The 6,000-nt window shown below is 37.8% G+C and overlaps 1 protein-coding gene across 2 annotated transcripts in view; it reads left to right on the top strand.

Annotated features, from left to right (window-relative positions):
* Positions 1-6,000, top strand: part of LOC143249907 (uncharacterized) — a 53,842-nt gene that overhangs the window by 26,130 nt on the left and 21,712 nt on the right. The gene's annotated exons all lie outside the window — the stretch shown is intronic.

The following is a 6,000-nucleotide window of genomic DNA, read 5'->3' as shown; positions in this document are numbered from 1 at the left end:
GGTTAACTACCCTTGATTTTTAGGGTTCTAATATCTCGTTAATCACCCCAAAAGAAGAGTATTCTTGTATTGAAACCTAACTTTATAAATGATTGTTCAATATTGTCTTTAATTGAGATTTGGAATTGAAAAGTATCGTTAACAATTTGATAAAAGTCAACTTTAAAGTTACAGAACAAAATGTAAATCTTAGCTTCGTATGCTATTCCTATTTGCACTTATATTTTTACGTAGAACCCTTTTGTTTGTGGTTTCGGATGGGTAACCACTAAATTTACTAAAACTCTCGCCACGGCATGGCCAGGTGGGTTAAGACCTTCGACTCGTAATCTGAGGGTCGCGGGTTCGAATCTCGGTCGCACCAAACATGCTCGCCCTTTCAGCCGTGTGAGCGTTATAATGTGACGGTCAATCTCACTATTCGTTGGTAAAAGAGTAGCCCAAAAGTTGGCGGTGGGTGGTGATGACTAGCTGCCTTCCCTCTAGTCTTACACTGCTAAACTAGGGACGGCTAGCGCAGATAGCCCTTGCATAGCTTTGCGCGAAATTCAAAACAAATTCTCGCTAAGCGGTGCAACTGTCATCTGAGATAAGAAATCAATACCGCGAGTAAAACACTATTCAAAACATCAAACTACTGACTACTGACTTGGAACCATAGTTCCAAGTTCAAAGGTGAGAGGAAAGTTGCTGGCTTACAACGCTAAAAAAGATAACCACTGTGTAGCTCATGCTGGAAGGAAAACCCAACAGAAACGAAGTTCAAAGGGTTTGGTTTGTTTTAACCCACTGTGTAGCTCATGCTGGAAGGAAAACCCAACAGGAACGAAGTTCAAAGGGTTTGGTTTGTTTTAACCCACTGTGTAGCTCATGCTGGAAGGAAAACCCAACAGGAACGAAGTTCAAAGGGTTTAAGTTCAACTTAAACTCTGACGTACAATATACGTTATTGATAGTGATTCTGTGTTTAATGTAGGGTATATGAAACAAACAAAAATATGTGTTAAGAACTGTTCTCACCAAAACGTGTCTGTTGTTTGTGTATGTAATAGAAGAAATCGCTTCTTTTCTGTGTGTTATTTCGCTAGTTTACCTCGCATAAAGACGCACTTGCACACTTGGATAAGTAATAATGCTCAGGTGCACACTTAGTGCGAATGCAAAATTTCATGTTTCGTGGCTCTTTCTACTTGGAGAAATGGTGGTCACCAGGTGGATTTTCCCTAATTTACCTCATAAAATGATATGCACACGCGCACGCACGTGGATAAGTAATAATACCCAGGCCCACTCAGTTTCAAGTTTATAGGTTCTTTCCTCTTATGGCAATCACGCACATACACATAAAGACCTTCAGATACGCACCTTTTATTATTATTAAATAGTTGGTCCTTTGTTTGTTTGTTTGTTTTGGAATTTCGCACAAAGCTACTCGAGAGCTATCTGTGCTAGCCGTCCCTAATTTAGCAGTGTAAGACTAGAGGGAAGGCAGCTAGTCATCACCACCCACCGCCAACTCGTAGGCTGCTCTTTTACCAACGAATAGTGGGATTGACCGTCACATTATAACGCCCCCACGGCTGAAAGGCCGAGCATGTTTGGCGCGACGGGGATGCAAACCGCGACCCTCAGATTACGAGTCGCACGCCTTAACACGCTTGGCCATGCCGGGCCAAATAGTTGGTCCACTGTATAATATAGAATAATGAATTAGCCGCAATTTTTATAATATTATTAATATTTCTAAGTAAATTTCGTTTACTGTATGGTGATTTAAAAGGACTAACAACTCTATAAGTTTTGGTTGGTTTTGAATTTCGCGCAATAAATAAATTATTTAATATTTTCACGCTTTGATTTTTTAATAATGAATTATATTTGTAATGAGTGGGTTAAATATGATAATATTAAGATTGATGCATATTTTTTAAACTTTCTAAATTTTATGAATAAATACTTTTAATAATCATAAAAACTATTTTGCATCACAGCAAACATTAAACCTAACTGAACGTATTTCAGTCTGCAAAATTCAACAGTAATGCCTAATTCTGACAGTGAAACCAACGAAAATCATGTATAATACTTTGAATGACTTCTTCAAAGGTAGTATCAAAGTCTTGCCAGGTGACACTGGCTTAGAGAGACACATTCTCGAAGTACATTTAAAAATTTTTACTCATCTTTCTGCTGAGAGAGATCGGTGCTTTTCCTTGAGTTTCAACAACTCAGTGGTTTTAGAAAGCGAAAAGGTCGTATCTCAGGCATGTCTAACCTCTGTCTAATCTTTCTTTTCTCTGTTGTTCAAATGTTTCCATTTTAGAAAGTCATCTATGTGTTTATGTTTAGTAAAAGGCCCTCCAACAGATACCAGTTTATCTGGGTCAGACAGTTTTCTTTTCTCAGATGCAACCCCGCTAGCACAGCGATATGTCTCCGGATTACAACGCTAAAATCAAGGGTGCGATTCCCCTCGGTGGGCTGAGCACATGGCTTTGCTATAAGAATAACACACACACAACACTTCTCAGATGCTAGGCTTGACATTTCTTTATTTGAGAAGCCAGACTTCCCTAAATCTGACTGATTTGCTCAGTCTGACACCAACTGATTCACTTTTTGACCTTCTTGCTGATATCTTTGAAGAGCTATTTATATCTCAGTCCCACATGATCCATTGACTTTGACTCCTCTCCTGTCTTGTTCATAAGTTATGGACCCCACAGACCTCTCTGATCGATGTTGATAATTGGTACCTCGTTCAAAAGGCCCATTTGGTACTGTATGGAACATTTTTTCAAACTCACTGTAAAGTTTTTCAGTTTGGCTCTATTCTTAAGATGGAAAGTGTAAATGTTATAGTGTTCCCAGTGCGCAATCTGTGGACCTCGTCAGAAACTGTCCTCTGCTGCCCACTGGTCCTGTCCTTCCACATGACATACATCTATCACTTTTTAGTTCCTGCATTGCAGAAAGGAATCTTTATTCTTCAAGTTTCTGAACGTCGTTCAAATGTATATTTCCTGAGCTAACTGTGACAAAGGACATTTCATTTCAAACATTTTTCTTGGCGTTTTTCTTAAACTTTCGAATATTATGTAACTTACAATGTTACTTCTTGAAGTGTGACTTCGTTCAGGTGTTTCGTTCATTATTGACGGAGTTCGTGTGTTTTGTGTTAGGCCAACCTGCTCTCTTTTTGTTCTATAAGTCTTTATCAACGTTTCTTTGTTGGTCTAGTGTTCTGTTCTACATCGCTTGATATTATTACCAGGATTATTAATGTTAACATAAAATCTAATATTCTTGAATCTAATCCACCACAACACTTAGATCTTTCTTTAATGGTATAGATCACTAATAATTTATTTTTTTTAATTTCGCGCAAAGCTACACGACGGCTATCTGTGCTAGCCGTCCCTAATTTTGCAGTGCAAGACTAGAGGAAAGGCAGCTAGTCATTACTATCCACCGCCAACTCTTGGGCTATTCTTTTATTAGGAACGGCTAGCGCAGATAGCCCTCGTATAGCTTTGCGCGAAATTCAAAACAAAACAATTCTCATAAGATGTTTTTGATTGATGTGTATTTTATACGTAAGCAAAAAAATTCGATCTGTACAGCTAATAAAAAACAACGAAACAAATTAGCGTCGCTTTTATCAATAAATACCATTCATTCATAGAGAAAGGTTGAAAGTGTTTGAAATACAATAAATATTTTATTTAATTGTTTGTTTTTTAATTTCGCGCAAAGCTACACGAGGGCTATCTGTGCTAGCCGTCCCTAATTTTGCAGTGCAAGACTAGAGGAAAGGCAGCTAGTCATTACTATCCACCGCCAACTCTTGGGCTATTCTTTTACCAACGAATAGTGGGATTCACCATCACATTATAACGCCCCTACAGCAGAAAGGGCGAGCATGTTTGGTGCGACCCTCGGATTACGGGTGGAGCGCCTTAACCATCTGGCCATGCCAGGCCTACCAAAAATGATTATCCAACAGTGAAATGAAATATTTATGACAGAAACGAATATTTTAGAACAGAAATGATCTGTCTGGTTGTCTGTCTACCAGTGATATATTTCCTTGTCTCTATCTACGATATACCAATCAGTTTTCTTTTTATCTAACTTGTATCTCTATCTATTTTGTCTGTCTACCTGCCTTTCTTATTTAACTTGCATTTCTTCAACCTTTACAGCTATACATGCACTAAAGTATTCCAAATTTTGGATGAATCCGTTATATAGATACACTGCTAAATTTCGAACGGCAAGCGCAGATAGCCCTCGTGTAGCTTTGCGCGAAATTACAAACACAGAAAGAAGCCTTTTAATGGCTTTAAAAATATGTTATAGTAAAAACAATAACACTTATGTTAACATTAAGCCTCGCAAAAATAGTAATTGGATTTACTTAATTGTCCTGCGACATTCGTATACATAAACACGTGACATAATTCAATATCTCTTTCGTAGGGCGAAGAGAATTAAAACAAATGAAACAATAATTAGCTTGTGCACTAGATGCACAAATTTATTTAGAAAAACAACAACATCTAAACTGTAGCAATCCGTGGTATTAAAAACAGCAACAATATTTAATTTGTAGTTGTGAAGTGTCACTCTCGGCGTAGTCATATCTTGTGACGATTTGTTTTTGTGTTGTTTTTGAATTTCGCATAAAGCTACACGAGGGCTATCTCCACTAGCCGTCCCTAATTTCGCAGTATAACACTAGAGGGAAGGCAGATAGTCATCACCACCCACCGCCAACTCTTGCGCTACTCTTTTAACCAACGAATAGTGGGATTGACCGTAACATTATAACGCTCCCACGGCTGGGAGGGCGAGCATGTTTGGTGCGACCGGGATTCGAACCCGCGACCCTCGAATTATAAGTCGAGTGCCTCAACCACCTGGCCATACCCGGTCTGTGATTATTTTAGCTTCTTAAATCTCACTAGAAGTATTTATTATGCTACACATGTTTCATGTTTCTCGACCATAAGTAAACTATTGTAGACAAAGATATAGCGTTGTTAGCCATCCGTTTAAATAATGTAAATCTAGAACCATGTTGTTTATATCTTACTTAATAATTGAACAGTACACGGAGACAGTTCGTGTTGTTCTGTATGATCATGGAGCATTGATAGAAATGTATTTTTCAATATTACGTCTTTCTAACTATTTATGATGTTTCCATGCAAAGTTTTAGAGTAATATGCGATATTTGTCACACAAGATTATAATACTACTACTGATAAATGTCACCTTTAAAACGATCTCCTTTTTAGTTTAAGGACACCGACGTCAATATGTATGTCAGGATTCTACATTATCATCGTTCCATAAGCCTGTTTCTAAAGCGTGATTTTATTAATGAAGAAGTAATCTTAGTGACTTATAACACACATTTTCATACAAACAAACGGAAAGCTTTTAAGAATGTTATCCTAGCCCCTGAACCCTTTCCCTAAACTTATATATCTCTTGGTTCATCATTACAACTTTAATGTCCGAAATAGGTAAATAGGTAAATTACTTTTGTTGATAAGATATATATATATCTTGAAACGTAAACAATAACTGTATTAACTTAACCCCGTAGCACCAAACATGCTCGCTTTTTCAGCCGTGGGGGCATTATAACGTGATAGTCAATCCCACTATTTGTTGGTAAAAGGGTAGCCCAAGAGTTGGCGGTGGGTGGTGAGAGCTAGTTACCTTCTGTCTAGTCTTACACTGCTAAATTAGGGACGGCTAGTGCAGATAGCTCTCGAGTAGCTTTGCGCGAAATTCAAAACACAAAAAATAACTATTAACTTAACTGAGCAAGCAACTTTGATTACGTCAACTTCCAACAAACAAACCAACATTAACCTGATTGCTTACTTGATCTCACACAAATCAAATTTGTTGAAACATAAAAACACACTAATACAGAATTTGCTCACTTTGTGCGTAATAAGTACGAGTTTAGACTGGGCATAA

This window comes from Tachypleus tridentatus, chromosome 4 (genome assembly GCF_004210375.1).
Source record: "Tachypleus tridentatus isolate NWPU-2018 chromosome 4, ASM421037v1, whole genome shotgun sequence".
NCBI lineage: Eukaryota > Metazoa > Arthropoda > Merostomata > Xiphosura > Limulidae > Tachypleus > Tachypleus tridentatus.
Note: the sequence above shows the minus strand (reverse complement) of the source record. Positions and strands in the feature narration are given on the sequence as shown.